This window comes from Cebus imitator, unplaced genomic scaffold (genome assembly GCF_001604975.1).
Source record: "Cebus imitator isolate Cc_AM_T3 unplaced genomic scaffold, Cebus_imitator-1.0 Scaffold49, whole genome shotgun sequence".
NCBI lineage: Eukaryota > Metazoa > Chordata > Mammalia > Primates > Cebidae > Cebus > Cebus imitator.
This window is the reverse complement of record NW_016107364.1, coordinates 2,450,868-2,468,280: the sequence shown is the minus strand read 5'-3', so window position 1 is coordinate 2,468,280 and position 17,413 is coordinate 2,450,868. Positions and strand designations below refer to the sequence as shown.

At 37.5% G+C, this 17,413-nt stretch overlaps 1 non-coding gene across 1 annotated transcript; it reads left to right on the top strand.

Annotated features, from left to right (window-relative positions):
- The first annotated feature begins 279 nt into the window (after nucleotides 1–279).
- On the top strand, nucleotides 280–17,126 carry LOC108303607. Its single transcript, XR_005200076.1, has 3 exons — nucleotides 280–624; nucleotides 7,861–8,039; nucleotides 16,958–17,126. It is a non-coding gene; the product is annotated as a Gilles de la Tourette syndrome chromosome region, candidate 1 (transcript).
- The last annotated feature ends 287 nt before the right edge of the window (nucleotides 17,127–17,413 follow it).

Here is a 17,413-nt window from a genome sequence, read left to right as displayed (position 1 = left end):
CTGTGAGTCAACTAAACCTGTTTTCTTTATAAATTACCCAATCTCAGGCAGTTCTTTACAGTGTGAAAATGGACTAATTGCACTATCCTATCTCTGTCCCACTGCCATCCTCCCTAAAGCCCTACAGTACATTGCCGTTGCCCTTAGAATCAAGATCAGACTGCTTCCAGGGTCCACATCACCTTCTGGGATTTTGTCCCCAGCTAGTTTACATCACACACCCCTCCTCTTCCTTTCCCCTCCTCTCCATCACATTTCACATTTACTTTTTTTTTTTTTCATTTCAACCTGCCTTTACTTTTACCCTCTCATGCTCCCTCACCCCACAAAGCTTTTGTACATTCTGTGTCTCCTTCCTGGAACATTTTAACTCCCTCTGCATCTAGGTCTTTGCCTGAGCTCAGGTTCCCTAAAAAGCCTGGTCCGAGGCAATGAGTAAAAATGCTCCCATTTTGTTTAAGGAAGTGCAAACTCACGGAAAGAAGGTGATGGAAACAGCAAAGAAGGGAGGGCTGAGAAGCAATGCAAAGTGAGGTATACCATCCTGGCCACAGCTTCCCAAGTTAGGCCCTTTGCCGGGTGCGCCCATGTGGCCATGAGGGACATCTCAGAGGGGCTGCAGAGGTATGTGAGATCCCTTGCCTGAAACAGTTTGTTCATCAGAGGAAGGGAGAAAAGGAAATGAATCTTTCCAGCTCTTCCAAGGTCTTTTATCCTAATTACTCAATTTTCCCCCAACAAGGAATTAATTCATTCATAGTTTCAGATTATGACTTCCAGCCTCATTATTTGGGGAGACAGACTGCAACCATAGTTAATTGTTTTATCCAAACTGTGAAATAATGGGTAAAAACATAAAAAAAACAACAACAACAGAAACTCAGGGTGCGTGGCTGGTTAGACTGGCTGTAGGAGGCAGCCAAGGGGAGAGCCTGATCTTCTGAGGTAGAAGCTGGTCACCTTTAGGCAGGAGCACAGCCAAGGCTGAGGCCTAATTAGAGGATACAGTGGAGCATTAAGTCAACAGTGATGCACTCTTAGAATGTGGCTACACCCCTTGTAACCACAATAATGGTATTAACAGGCATTCGAAGGACACAGAAAACATGTTCATAGTATTAAGACAAAGTGGTATATAAAACTGTGTATAAACTATGTTTCAATTATAATCTTCAATTCTGTTACAATTTTTTTCCCAAGAGTATGCATTAACTTTACAGTTAAAAAACAAAATAGAAGAAAACAGTATCTCAAGAAGAAGGGTCAACAGATTGCACAGTAATGACTCAGGAAAGTGCAAGCTTTGCAGGGACCAGGAACACCCAGCCTGGCAAGAAGCCAAAACAGGAGGGAGCGGGAAGGGGCACAGCCCGGAAGCAACATCAGGAGGCTCTGATCACTTTCTGAAGAATCTTGTATCTCCCATGCCTTAGCTTCTCTATCTGTAAATTTCAAACAAGATCTTCATTTGGGTATGATGAAGAGAAAGTGAAGACATGCATCTGGAAGCTGACTCAGAAACCCTGACGTTCTTCCTACATTTTCTTTCTAACCAGTGCCACATGGAAACACGTCCTACGACTTTTCATCACAGGGACTATGGTCTTTTACAAATTTATCTTCTTTTCTGAAACTTCCCTCTAACTTTATTTGACATTGCAGTACTAAATAATAGATATGAAAATTTTCACATCTGTACTGGAAAAAGTATGTTACAAAATAAAGTTGTATAATGCCTCCAGCTATCATTATAACTGAACAGCAGAGAATAGTTCAAAATATTTTCAAAAAAGATTGTTAGGAAAAATTCGCACTTCAACACTGGTTTTTCTTTTAGTGTTGGGATGTTTTTGCACTTTCCAAATTTTCTACAACCAGCATATTTTTCATAATTCAAGAATTATCTATTCTAATATTTATAATAAAATGATCTATTAATTTAAGATATGTTTTTAAATGGAGATAGGCAATACTAATAATATGAGGTGGCTCTGGCATTCTCATAATATTAGAAAATATATCCAGTCTATTTGGGAAACAATTAAATCTACTTGGGAAACAACTGGAAAAGTGCATATCACTTTTAAATCATTACTCTCATTGGTGCAGTAATTTTTTTTTTCTTTTGTAAACAGATTCTCACTCTGTCGCCCAGCCTGGAGTGTAATGGCACAATCTCAGTCCATTGCAACCTCCACATCCTGGGTTCAAGCAATTCTCGTGCCTCAGCCTCCCAAGTAGCTGGGACTATGGGTGTGTGCTACCATGTCCAGCTAATTTTTGTATTTTGTAGTAGAGATGGGGGTTTTTCCATGTTGACCAGGCTGGTCTCAAACTCCTGGTCTCAAGTAATCCACCCACTTCGGCCTCCCAAAGTGCTGGGATTACAGGTGTGAGCCACTGCACCTGGCCTGGTGCAGTAATATTATGCTACCAAAATTCTCCCCCCAAAATAATTTTAAATGTTGGTAAAGTTTTATGCACAGAGAAATGTGGATTACCATTTCTCATATGATCTTGAAAATAAAAAAAATTATAAAATATCCCCAAACTGTATAATATAAATGATTACATAAATATATCCTTATTTTCACCATCAAAAAGCCACTAGAAATTAAATTTATTAAAAAAGAATTTTAAGTTTTAATCATGGAAATGTTTACATATTTGCAAAATACAGAGAACAGAATAAATTCCATAGTTTCCATCAGCTAGCTTCAACAATTATTAACACAGTACCAGACTTACTTCATTGATACTCCCCTTACTTTGCCCCTCTCAAGTACATATTTTAAAGTAAAATCCTGAGATATTATTACATCTATAAATTCCTCAGCATGTGTGATTCCAAGATAAAACTTTCAGAATATGACAATATTATTATACTGAAAATTAATCATTATTAACATAAAATATCTAGTCAACATTACAAATGGCTTTTATTTTTCTCTGTGACAGAGAAATTTTAATTCTTCTAATGACATGGAAATGCATATAAGGGGAAATGCCAGATACAAATCTGTATATATAACATTATTCAAATACACACAAACAAGTATGCAAAAAGATTAGACACATGCCTTCATTAATTGAATATCTGTAACTTCAGCGGTTCATGAGCCCCCTTGTCTTCTCACATTTCTGATCTGTCACATGTACTACCTGGAGTCCCACCCCTATAAGTGTACATGTGAGTATGGGAACATGAGTGGGCACTCAGTGGGTTAACCAAGCCCATCTTTCAGCATGTGCTTTCCAAATGAGTTTTGCCGTTCTCAAAATCATTGTATGTGTACTTTATGGAAAGACATATATGTAGATTTGGGGATTTCCAAAATCTTTGTAAAATTTTCTTCTCAAATGTCATAGACCTAGCACAGCAAAATGTTTAATAAAGTTTATTTTCTGTTAAAGAGATCATGCTTTCCAATTTATTTATCAAATGCTTATTTTTTCTTCTATTTAATAAACCAGAGCCAACATATTATTGCCACATTAATTTTTTGTCAATAAAATTAGCCAATGCTTGCCAGTCACCTATTATCATGCCTGCAGCACAGAGAACACACTAGAAATGGAGGTAATTATGGGGCCATGTATTATGTTTATCCCTGGACTAAAAAAAGAATATATGTTACCAGCTTTCCATCTAAGAGAAATGGATTGAGTAAATTGTATTTATTTTCCCTACTTTACCACATATCTGAGCGTTACTTTTTAGATATCAAACTACATGATCTAATTATAAGCCACATATAAATAACCTGTTTGTTTTTTTACCCAAGCCTGTGTACTCCTTGCTTATATTGTTTTGAACTTAACCCTCTTAAATCCTCCACATTTCTCAACTACTAAAAGGTATTATTTCACCATTCCATATAACATCCAAGGAGGAAATCTCTAATATTGTGCGTATTTTCAAAATTGAATTAAAAGGCAAGTAAAGAAAATTAGTAATGAGTGACTAGACACCTTGTTAAGCTATAATCCAGGCTTCTCCAATTGAACCTAAATGATAGATGTGTTGCCTGCAAATAATTATTTTAGATGAAGATATTCTAAAGATCTATATTTACATGTATCTAGCTATAATATATTCTATTAGTGAATATATCATGGAAGGCTGCTTAGATTTTGAGTTTGAATTTTTTTTTTAATCTATTATTATAACAGAAGGAGGAAATCAAAGGTCATGTCCCAGCTTTTGTTTTACCTGTATGACAGAGCGATTCCCATGAGCCAATCTTCCCTTCAGGGCCTTATGACTCAACAGTGATTGAGAAGGACATTGCTATCTATTAAATATACTATATTTGGATCATGAAGCAAGTAGTGTAAGCTGTCGAATATAATTTAGAAAATGCTAGTGGTTTGTAAATATGACTTTTTAAAATAGTACAAAATAAGTATATTCTTAACAGTGCTTGTCAAGAGGGAAAAGAAATTGCCAGCCTGCTGTCTTTAGAAAGCATATGTGTCACAATGACTCTCAATAGGTGATGTGCTTATATGCACAAATGTGGTGTGTGTGTGCGTGTGTGTGTGTATGTGTGAGCACACGTGTGTGTTGTAGAAGGAGAGGAAAAGGAGTACTTAGCAGAATCATCTGGAGACATTTCAAAATATACCTTCCTTCTTTCAATTAGGGCTTCATCCTACAAACATTTATCAAATGTCCATTAGGAACAGACATATTTTGGTACACGCAACACCTCTATCCTTTAATATCACCCCTTCAATAAAACACATATTTGTGGATGTATTGGCACATCTCTGGAGGTGAGAAATAGTGTATGCTGTGCTTAATCTGTTTTATCTCTACAAAAGTCTTCCTTATCTTCAACTAATTAAAGACTCTTCCATGCAATATCCAAGGAGGCAGTCTATTAACACATCTACTTTCAAGCTAGAAAACAAAAAAGTGAGACACCAAAAATTTGAGACATTTCTTCAAGATTACACAGCTAGTCATTAGTAAAGGTAAAGATTTGGGCTCCAAAGAGCAGATGAGAATGCGTGCTGTGGACAGGCAGATGACCCTGAGGGAGAGAGAAAAAGGAAGCTGGCAGGACTGAGCCAAGCATGGCCAGTTCTTCCTTCTCATCAGTCAGGGAAGGGACATGCCATCCTGGAGGAATGTCCAGGATGAGGGGCAGAGGGCAGTGTTACCCAAATACAAGTCCCTCCAAAGGGAAACACCAGCCCATGATTTAAGATTTCCCTAACAGCAAATACTTGTTTTGAGGGGAAACAAATACCTGGATGAGCACCAGAGCAGTGTGCAAAGCAAGGTTCGGTTTGTGGGCTCCTCTTGAAAGATGGAATGCATATTTCCTCTAGCCTCCCTGTTTAATCATGCTTTATTATGCCAAGTTTACTTGATACTTAAGAGAGAAAAAACTTTAGAAACCCAAATTAGCACACTTAGCACAGCCTAAGGAAGAAAATTCAGTGTGTCCACATGGCTGTGCTCCCAACTCCTTCCTATTGATTGTATACAGTGTACGTACAATCTCTCCATCTCTCTCCTCATGCCAGCACATAGCAAAGCACTCTGGCTCTCTCCAGTGGGATTCTCACAGCCATGACAAGGTCATCCTCCTTCTCTCAAGACTAATTTTAAAATCCCAGTGTGTGTGTGTTTGTGTGCATGTGTATGTTCTATTCTGCATGTACCATTACCTCATTACCTCCTTCTTGTTTTCTTATTCCTAATTTTTTTTTTTTTGGAGAGGGAGTCTCACTGTGTCTCCCAGGCTGGAGTGCACGGGCACAATCTTGGCTCACTGCAACCTCCGCCTCCCAGGTTCAAGCAATTCTGTCTCTGTCTCCCAAGTATCTGGGATTACAGGTGCATGCCACCACACCAGGCTAATTTTTGTATTTTTAGTAGAGATGAGGTTTTGCCACATTGGCCAGGCTGGTCTCCAACTCCTGACTTCAAGTGATCCGCCAGCCTGGGCCTCCCAAAGTGCTGGGATTACAGGTGTGAGTCACCGCGCCTGGCCTCCTCTTTAATTATTATCAGCACTTCCTACACCAGATTTCACACTACAAATCTGTTTTATTCTCCTTAAAAAATGTGTAAATAGGCCTGTTCAGAGATCCAAAGAAAACTGAAATCTTCCACAAAGGTTAATAAAATAGTTGTTATGACATATAAAATATATGGGGATTATCCATTGATTTTGCATGTAATATCCATGGCAGTTAGCTCCAGAATTCTGGAATTGGCTTCTCAATTACTTTCAGGCTAATTTTGAAGTCTAAAAGGAAGGAAAAAAATTAAAATTGTCATCCTCCAACTAAGAAAAAGCTCCAGGAGTCCCAATGCCCCCAAACACTCACTCTCATTTAGGTCTTATAAAGTGCATTGGGGCCGGGCGCGGTGGCTCAAGCCTGTAATCCCAGCACTTTGGGAGGCCGAGGCGGGTGGATCACGAGGTCAAGAGATCGAGACCATCCTGGCCAACACGGTGAAACCCCGTCTCTACTAAAAATACAAAAAAATTAGCTGGGCGTGGTGGTGCGTGCCTGTAATCCCAGCTACTCAGGAGGCTGAGGCAGGAGAATTGCCTGAACCCAGGAGGCGGAGGTTGCGGTGAGCCGAGATCCCGCCATTGCACTCCAGCCTGGGTAACAAGAGCGAAACTCCGTCTCAAAAAAAAAAAAAAAAAAAAAAAAAAGTGCATTGAATGGGTGACTTAAATGAAAAATAGTAATAATTCCACAATTACAAAATAATAGAGACCGTATGCAAATTTTTGTAGGCTCTTTTCCCCCCATATTCCAGAGCAAAACTGAGCCACTGTCTAAACTCTATTGGTTTTCTCCTCCCCTGAGACAATGTACAACATCACAGCGTGAATCCAGCAGGGTGCAGGACATCACACACAGAGATCGTTGCTTCTGAAGGGTTTTCAGGTGCCCAAAGACAGGCTGCAGGTGGTGCAGTAAAATTCAGAAAAGCACCAGAGTATCATACATCCTGATTCAACCATTCTATCTGTACAAAGAAAATGGGATCCTCACATAGCATAAATTGATTTGTTTCTATGCTGACTCTTATTTTATCAATGGCCTGTGGGCATGTGCAAATATTTTTAGCTAGGTCAGTATCACATGCATACACACCACACATGGCACACAAAAATTGCCACCTACCAACTTTCTTTAAATAAACAAATTCGAACGAGTCAAAACTAAAGACGGTCAAGGAAAATGAATGTGTTGTTATAATTAGGTAATGCTTTCGTAATTCCATTTGGATATTTTCCACAAACTGCAAGTAGGTTAAATCCCAAAGCAAGATCTGCATTTCTCCCAAATGCAGGTGTAGCTGCAGCCTGAGGGAGAGGCATCTTGCTGCTGCAGCCAGTTCCCAGGAGGTCTGCATTACATTCTGAGCCAGGTCTCCCTCTACTATTCCAAGAAATCCCCAGTTGACCTCAGAAAGAATCACACAGCCTCTCTTCAGAGAAAATAACAAGCCAAACCATTAAATTAGAATGACGGCACATTTATCTTCATTTTAATCTGAACGTGAATTATCAAGTTGTCTAACAGAGTAAAGCTTTCGTGTTTGCATCCCTAAGTTATCCCCATTGATTTTACTCTTGTCATTAGTATATTGCTTGAAGGACTGAGCCAAAACATCTGGAAAAATGCATAAGAGTAAATATGGATCTCCTCTAAATTTTTGTTTACATCTCACAATTATTTTTTTTAAAAAAGCAAATTCATCAACACAAAATCTTGTAACTAAATATTACACAATAAATTCAATGTTAAACGTGGACTACTTTCAATTAGAACTATATTAATGCAACTCAGTTCACAGTCCTCATTTTACTTTGCCAGATCAGAACCACCCATCAAAATGGAGGCCTGCAAGTAAGAGGAGGAACGGGGAGGAGACAGAACACAGAAATCTTCTGAGTGGCTTTGGTGACAGGTGGGTAGGAGTCATTACCTGCCATTTGCATGTAAGCGTTTTTGTTCCTCTTGTTTATTGCTCCTATTTACTCATGTGTGCCCAGGTATGTATTAAGTACATCAGAATTTAATTTTCTATATATAATCAACACATCCCACAAAAGGTTTGAAGTAGGTGCCATTCACATTAAAGAATGTACATAATTCACTCTTAAAAGCTGAAAACTTTCTAAACACACACACACACACACACACACACACACACAGGGCACCTGGTTGCAGAAGTTGCCCAAAATGTGGTCACCAATGATTAGACAGTAAGAATCAAAGTAGCTCAGGAAAGACAGTTTATTTATAGCCACAGTGGTCCAGAAAGCATAACAGACAAAAGGGAGCTGAGAGGACCCTGACGTCAGGTTAGGATACGTGAAGAAATGTGTAAAAAGAAGACAAATGACAAATAGTTGAAAGACAGGAAAAAAAGTACATGATTCAAACACTTCAATGTGGTCACCATTATTTCTACTACTTCTACTACTATTTGTGTTATTTATGTACATTAAAGACCAGTTTTCGAACACATTCAAGGTAAAAACTTAAAGCAGCAAATAAGAAAGTTAGTGTGATTGGAGCAAATGGTTTGTGAAACGAGTACTAATCAAAAATAAGACTAAAAATAAAAACTGGACCCAAACTTTGGAGAATTGGAAATCCAAAAATAATAATGTGTTTAGATTTTAACCTGTAGGTAACAGGAGTCATTAAAGGGTTTTATACTGTAACGTGTGTAAAAGAGATGTTTCCAAAGTGTTGAATTTGTAGTGGTGTTAGAGGAATAAAACTGGGAAAAGGAGACAACTTCAATCAGATAAATGAGGTGTGTTCATTCCAATGCAAGACAAATAAAATTTTTATGAAATTCTCTACTTCACTTTTGAAAAAGACAAATGGATGTTGACAAATCAAGGCATAAAACAAAATCTGAGGCATCAGGGCCAGAAATATGTCTGTGGTATTTCTTTTAGTCAGGCAGTTCAGAGGCAGGGCTCTGTTCAATAATTAAACATCTGTTCTCAATGCACTCTATTGTGTCACTCCAGAGTATCCAGGAAGCAAAAAAGACAATTGTAGGTCACTCAATTTCAATTGGAAAAGAATTTTGACCAATGAAGTAAGCACACAAGTAATCTCTCCCAAAATTTTGGCAGAGTAGCTGGAGTCAGCGCTGTGAGTGCGGCTGAGAGCAGTAAGGGGACACACTGTGGTGGCATGTGCTGGCAGGTGCTTGGGCCTGCATGTTGCCGCAAAGTCAGGATTGCAAATCACACACTTGGGAGGGAGCTGACACCTTATCCTGAGATGCCACGGCCAGCATGGCCAAGGTTTCTCTTGCATGGCTGTGACCCAGAAGACACATCTGGTCAGGCACAAAGCTGAGATTTCTGCTAAGGTCGGTCAGACCAGGAAATACTGTTTTACTCCATGGTGTTGAGGGCCTCAAAGAGCCTCATGCTTATCCAGCTTTGCTTAACACCTCCCATGCTCCAGAATGATCAGGCGACTCTCCCACTCATACCCCAGCCATGATGTCATCCCCACCTCCACCTGACTATAACCTTTCAGGTATTAGAAAGGAAACAACCTATTTATTTTCAATTAATTATGAAAAATACTTAATTTGTTATTTGTACCATCATCTCATTACATGAAGGGCTTGAGCCAGAATTCAGAGATATGTATAAGAAAATGGGATAATAAATAAGTTGGAAATTTTAAGAAAAAAATGAAGGAAGGAAAATAAGACAATAGAAATAAAAGTCATAAAAAGATGATATTACAATATAAAGTATGGGTTGAAGATCCATTGAGTCAGGCTCATTGGAAGAGATTGGATATTAAAGCTTTAGAAACAAGTAAATGCGAGATTGGTTGATAAGTCTATGGACCTGTATTCACTGCAGGTCATTGGAAGAACTAAACTGAAAGTAAAACATAAGTCAGTAAAATACCCAGAATAGAAAGAGATAAGTAGTTAAGATAAATGAGAAAAGCTAAGCAGAGCCTGCTATGGTGATTGCTGACAAAGAGGAATCATGACACCGTGCATTCTTGTGGGGACAGGGACCCAGCAGGAACAGCCCTGCCAGAGTTCACAAAGCAGGTGGGATGAAGTGGAATTTGAAATTTTTCCAACACATGTATGGCTACCTTATCCAGGTCGCAGGCTGGGGAATGTAAGTCTAAAATTTTCCAAATCTCTCTCTCAGCCTCTTGGCAACCAAAGCAAAGTAACGAGGAAAATCATGAAACTGCAGCAGTATTTCACACACTGGTATCTGACTGATGCTGTTCTGCCAGACATTAATTATCATGTCCCACATACCACACACATGATGTAAGAAATATTTGCAAATTCAGGATTTGAATAAAGTGAACATTTGTTTCTTCTTAACTGTTCAACTACACATAGCCATCAATGTGATGGTTACCAAAAAAGGGGCCAGCAAGCTTTTTCCATGTGCCAGTTAGTGGTCTGCTTAGAAAAGGACTCTGCAGAACACAGTTTGGGAAGTAATGACTTAAAAAACTAATGATGGAAAACCCTCAAAAAACTGTGTATAAAAGAAATATACCTCAACAAAATAAAAGTTATAGATGACAGACCCATAGCTAATATCATACTGGATGGGGGAAAACTAAAAACGTTTTCTCTAATATCTGAAACATGACAAGGATGCCCGCTTCCACCACAGTTATTCAACATAGTACTAGAAGTTTTAGCTATAGTAATCAGACAAGAGAAAGAAATAAAAGAAATCCAAACTGGAAAGGGAGATGTGAAATTATCCTTGTTAGCAGACGATATGATCTTGCATTTAGAAAAACCTAAAGATTCCACCAAAAACCTATTAGAATTGAATAACAAATCCATAAAGTTGCAGGATACAAAGTCAGCACACAACGATCAGCATCATTTCTCTATGCCAACAGTGAACAATCTGAAAAAAAATCAAGACAGTAATCCCATTTATGATATCTACAAATACAAAAATTAGCCAGGTGTGGTGGCTGGTGCCTGTAATCACAACTAGTGGGGAGGCCGAGGCATAAGAATTGTTTGAACCCGGGAGGCAGAGGTTGCAGTGAGCTGAGATCATGCCATCATACTCCAGCCTGGGGAATAGAGCCAGACTCTTGTCTGCAAAAAAAAAAAAGAAAAGAAAGAAAAAAAATAGGCCAAAACTATTGTCTGATTCTCTAAATATGTGGTTTTATAGTGGTCTAACTTGATCTAAGACTTCCAAAATTTAGAACAATAAGAATAGATTATTACATGCACTTCAAACTTCAAGTCATCTTGAAGAAATATGTTAGCCTGATATCTAAGCTAAGATATCCTACAGCTAAGAGTTAAAGCTCTTTGGAAAGCATTTTCAGATAATCTACACCACTAATTAAAGACAGATTGATTTATTTTGTGCCTAAACAAAGAAAAAGACTAGGATTTTAACCCCTTAATAAAATTTATGGATTTATGCTTTAATAGGAAGCTCTGAAACTTACCCATCAGGTAGGTAAAGGAAAGGTTGGCAGAAAAGGTCATGTATCTCAACAGCAACATCAGATCCACTTAAACAAAAGGTCTCAAAGTTTTGCATTATCAAGCTTATAAATAAGTATTTTCTACTAGAGAATTTTAAAGCAGGTGTTATAAACTGCCTATTTAAACCATTTAAAACTTCTTTCCAGCTTGCAGTCAAAGGACATCTAATTTTAATGAAGGTAACTTCTTGGTCTACCTCCAAGATAAATTGAATTAAAAATGTAATCCCAAGTAACTAAATTAGTTAACCTGCTACATTGAATTTTTGTGATAAGCCAATTATATTTAGAGAATGCCTGCCAAAAAATAATGACTAGATTTTCAGAGAAATTGATCTTGGGCCATTCTTACTGATGCAACTTTGAGAGCGGGGCCACATGCCTACTGAGGAATGGCCAGGTTTTGACAGTCACACTTTGTTGTCAGCACCAGAAGAGTCTCCCTTTTTATTCTTATGTTGATAGAGCACCCAGCATTCAGAACAGTATTATGTCATTGAGAAATAAGGTAAACACAGAACCCGAATATGGTTCTATTTGCCCCTTCTAAAATTGTTATTATCAAAGAGAGTGTGGAGGTTTCTATCTGAGCCTAAAGAGCTGACCAGGGCCCAGAATAGCAGCTATTATGAGTTCTTATAGCCAAGCTCATTCCTTCCTGATGCAGAGTCAAAGACTTACCTACCATCTGCAAGAAACAGTCCTAACTGTCTTACATTATCCTCACACTTTGTGTGTTGTCTAGTGTCAATATTGGTGTCCACACTTAACAGGGAGCCCAGGCTAAGGTAGAGCCAATGGCTAGAATCACAGTCCATATGAGCTCCCTGCCTACCTCGGGAGAGCTTATCATGAAACTATGCCCATGCCCCCCGGCATCACATGAGATGGAGGAGCATCAATCACCTCTTCTGAGTGAGCATAACCAATTTCCCCATTCTGCTGCAGCTGTCAGAGTCTTTTGGCCTCATTCTGTGATTCAGGGCCCTGCTATTTTTATTCCAGGAATCAAACGGTGACAAGAAAAATAACCAAAAATTTATTTTGGTTTTTAACAAAGTAAGAATAAAATCATGTAGCAAAAGACAACCTACAATAATGTTAGCACTCGGAAATGGGTTTTTTTGCAAGTGGATACTCTGAAATATGTCCTGAGGCTTTTCTAATTACATACTGGTCTCTGGCCAAGTTGCTATGAATCATTGCAGGAGGCATTGAGATCTAGGTTCTAATCTTCCAATACCTCTCTGTAAAAGCAGCCTATCACACAGTGCTCTTGGGTTCTCTGAGCTTCCGAAGCAAGTGAAAAGGAGACACTGTTGCACTGATACTCTCTAGGGAGTGAACTGCCACCCCCAACATGCTGTCTTCCTTCTTATTCATCAATGCCTTCTGTACAAAATAAGCCAATGATAAATCCACATATATTGAGCTCCTGTTAAATTCAAAGTGCTCTGCCAAGAAAGAAGGATAAGCCATTTTTCCCACACTCAGGAAGCTAAAAGGCAAAGTTGGGGTAATATATATATATTTACATATTATGGTGTATGTTATATATAATTATATATTATACATATTTAAAATATATTATAAATATATCTAAATATATTTTATAATATGTTATATACAATATATATTATTACCCCATATTTATGATAATAAACCTATAGGTTTTGGATTGAGCCTTGGGCTTAAAGCTAGGCTTCATCACATGCTGCCTTAGTCACTTTGCTTAACATTAAAGTACAGAGGGTGTTCAGCACAATGTTTGGCCCAAAGTAATTCCCTAACAAACTGTAATTATTATTCATAATATATCCAGAAAGTGAGAGGTCTTTGAGGAGCATTGTTGGTCTAACATATATCAGTAACTCTTGTAGACACATAATTTAGACATTGACTCCTTCATAAGTCTACTTAGGCTGCAGAGGGGTGTGTGTGTGTGTGTGTGTGTGTGCGTGTGTGTGTGTGTGAAGTCATCCCCTGAAACGTGGCAAAATTCCCATAACTTGTAAATATTATAGCAGGACTGGGGTTCAAACTCTGATGCTATCTGGCCCAAAGCCAGATACCACCACAGAACACTGGTGCTACAGTCTGGAGTTACCCTGGCCAATATGGGAGCCACTAGCCAATATGGCTATTTAAATTTAAATTTTAATTAAGTTAAAAATCAAGTTTCTCAGTTGCACTGGCCACATGACAAAGGCTCAAAAGCCACACGTGGTTTATGACCACAGTGTTGGATAATAGAGATATTATAACATACCTATCAGCACCGAAAATTCTAGTGGTAGCACCAATCTAGATATAAAGATGAAAAGAATAAACCATTTTTTACAGGCCAGAAAAATAATGGTATCTGTTAAGTTAAAGCAATGATAGAATGAAGAAAGTGATCATTCTGTATCCCTGAGTAAGGCTGTGATAATTACTATGAGCATAATTAAATAAAACTCTCACTTTCACCTTTAGGTCTCTATTATGCAGGAGTTAGGAAGCAACTAAATTCCTAGAAGTTGCTGTTATCTGTCTAGTTAACATGCTTTCATCAAGCTCAGAGAAGTGTTCTGTTAATGTAAGTTTGTCTCCATTTCTTTAGTAAAATGCTACCAGTAAAATAAAATTGTGTGGAACAGTCAAACAAGGTGTTAGAAATATCACCATGGATGCAAGCCAGTATCAACTCCTTTGCAGGTTTACTTAAGCTGTTAGCTCTTTTCTTTGGTGCTCAGTTAGATACTTGTTTGTGTTTTTTTTACTTAAAACAATAGTAGAAATGACCAAGTGTTTGAATTAGCCTCCTTTTCAAGAGTTCAGTTTAACCAGCTTTAAGAAAAAAATTACTTGTAGAATAGAACCTTCATTTCATTTTTATTCATTTGCTTAATCAAGAAATATTTGCAAAAAAAAAAAAAAGAGAGAGAGAAATATTTGCTAATCACCTGCTCTGTATCTATCTGCTGCTGGGCTGGATGCTAAGGATGCAAAAATGACCCAAAATAACCTGGGCCCCTAATGCCATGGCATTTATAGCTTCCAGTCTTCTCTCACCATGGAATATTTAGATTTTACTGCAAAAGATTAAAAAATGTATAGGAAATAATTTAACTGATATCTAGCAAATAATGACATATCTCAAATACAACAAATTAATCACCACTGGAATATAAATTCTTGCTCACCATTCTCTCTTTCCTCTTCCTTACTATGTCTCTGCCTTATACTACAAGCCCTGTAAATATTATACTTATTCTCTGAAAAAATTCAGGTATAAAGTTCTTATTTTTTTTTCATGGATGGGGAAAAAGGTACCAAAAAACCCCACAATTGTTGGTTCAAGTTTATACACTATGTAGAGATCCTAGAAATAGAAATATTGCCTGGCAAGGAAAGCCAAAACTGGACACAGGTTAAGTTTGAAGTCGTGAACACAAATTTTATTCAGGAACAATTACAAAGGAGAAAGAAAACCAGGTTCAATTTCAAATATAGCAAGAACAAGTGGGGATTTATAGCCAAGGATGATGGTGACGTCAGAGGATGGAAAGTTACTGAGAGAAAAATCAGGTATAATGGGGATTCTGACTCAATCAGCTTCATAGGATTCTTGGTGAAGGTGGGCCAGGATGATCACATACCAAAGGTTATGGGGATGAAAAGTTTGACTGAAAAACCGCATTCAGTTATTTGAAAGTCTGCTTCCTATTTCACTACATTTAAATTATAAATGCAAGTGAGTTGTTACCAATGCAGCATGCCAAAGCTGAGTTAAGTAGCCAGAAAGACTCTAAAAGTAAGAATCCTTTCATTTTGTCAAATTTTGCCAATAAGAATTCTTAAAACAGTGAGCCTACAAAAGCCAATGTGATTGAACACTGTTTCATGGTCTATGCAGTCAATTTGCATCTTCCTTATGGCCTGAAGACAAGTGGCCATGAGCAGTGAGCATTTTTAACTACAGTCTAAGAAACCATACTGTTTCTAAATGCAATATAATGGAAAATTCCACTGAGAAAGAAAACCACAAGTCAACCTAAACCAGTAAGATAATATTAAAAGGCAAGAGAATGGACAATATCAGTAACTTCATTTTTATGTAATACATCTCTATCATGAAGAAGCAAATTATCTTGGTATTATCTGAAAAACTGGGAAGACTAAGGACACATGCTAAGCAAGAACTAGTCCTGTTAAGAACATTCAGAATAGAAGCTGCTAATCTTAATAGCAATTGTTCTTTTCAAAAGCTGTATATTCAACATTCTGTGCGTTTGACTTTGGTTAGAAGAGCTAAGAAAATAAGAAGATGACTATTTAAATATGAAATAAAATAATGCAACAATTGTGCATATCTTTCTTTCCCAGGACTTCACAAAATCACTTCAAATGCTGCCATAAAAAAGGAGAACATTTTGGTATAGGAAGAAGATTCATTTGTAAAGAAAGAGCAGTATGCAGTTTCTAAGAGATATAGGCAATACATTCATTTTTCTATGAGAAAAATACAACAGTTATGTTGCATTGACTATAGATGGCAAGACAACTAAGGGACCCACCAGACTTCTCCTAATGAGTCTAATTTTACCCTCAATTTTTCCTCTTCTAAATATGAAACTTGAATTTTTGTCTTCTTCCTTTAAACACTTTTGGTCATACATTAGTGGTTTCCAGTCAAAACTTGGCCCTCTTAATCTCAAATTCATCAAGCTTTAAGTTTATTTTGAAAACATTTCCCATCAAATAAATGTTTTAAACTCTCTCTGGCCAGCTAACTTTGTTTGCTCCCAAATAGTTCTTACTAAAGTAGCCTTTCTTATTCATCTAATCATCCTGTCATCATAAAGTTCCAGTATTATTTTCTAACAGTTGAGTACAGTGCATATTCCTTCCCCCAAAGAATTCATAATTGACTTTAAAAGGTAAATAATATACACAAGTTATGGTAAATAACAATAGAAATCAGTAAATTACACAATCACCAAAGTCCTTTTTCTGGATAGCCAAGGTAATCAGAAAAGTCTATTTTTAGAAAAAGTGGCATTTAATTAGGTTCTCAACAAAGGAAAGACTAGAGAGGGAAGACATTCTATACACAATAAAAAGAGAAATGATAACTGTTAGGACCAAAGGCAGAAATGACATGCACATGTTATATTTCAGAAGGGAGTGATAACCCAAATCGGCTTATATACTCAAAGTATATTTATATGTCATACTTGGCTGGCTTATCACTGCCTTCTGATGGCTGCAGGGAAAGGTTTTCAAAACTTTCTTAATGACTGAGTTTTACTGGCCTTCTTTCTAGAATGTTTAGGACTGGCAATAACTTCCCTTCAGTGATATAAGTACATTCATGTAAAAAAATTATTAGACCCAGGGAAATGTTATTGTTTCTAAACAATATTCTATCTTTCAGGATCTTCAAAATCCAGGTAAGAAACACAGTGAAGAACTCATTCACTGCAAGTTTGGCCCCATCCATCAGTACCAATGAAGAGAGACAAATCAAGATAGAAAGACATCATTACCGTCTCTATTGATAGTGGTATTATGTAGTAATGAATAAAAATAACTCCTTTACACAGTGCTCTACAGCTATTTCATATACTCGTTTCATTCTTGCAATGACCCAAATTTAAGTGTCGTGTTTAAACCTAAGTTGGCACATGTTAATAACTCTAATTTACTAATGAAAAAACCCAAGGTTAAGTTACTTATCCTTGGTTGCCTTGCTGTCCAAGGCTGAGCCACACTTCTTAAACCTGGCCTTTGGAAAGCACAAGTGCTCTGCCACCAATGCCCCTAAGACCAGCAAAGATCCTAGAACTGTTTAGTACTAGCCAATGAAGTCACAAGATTCTTTTGTTCAGAT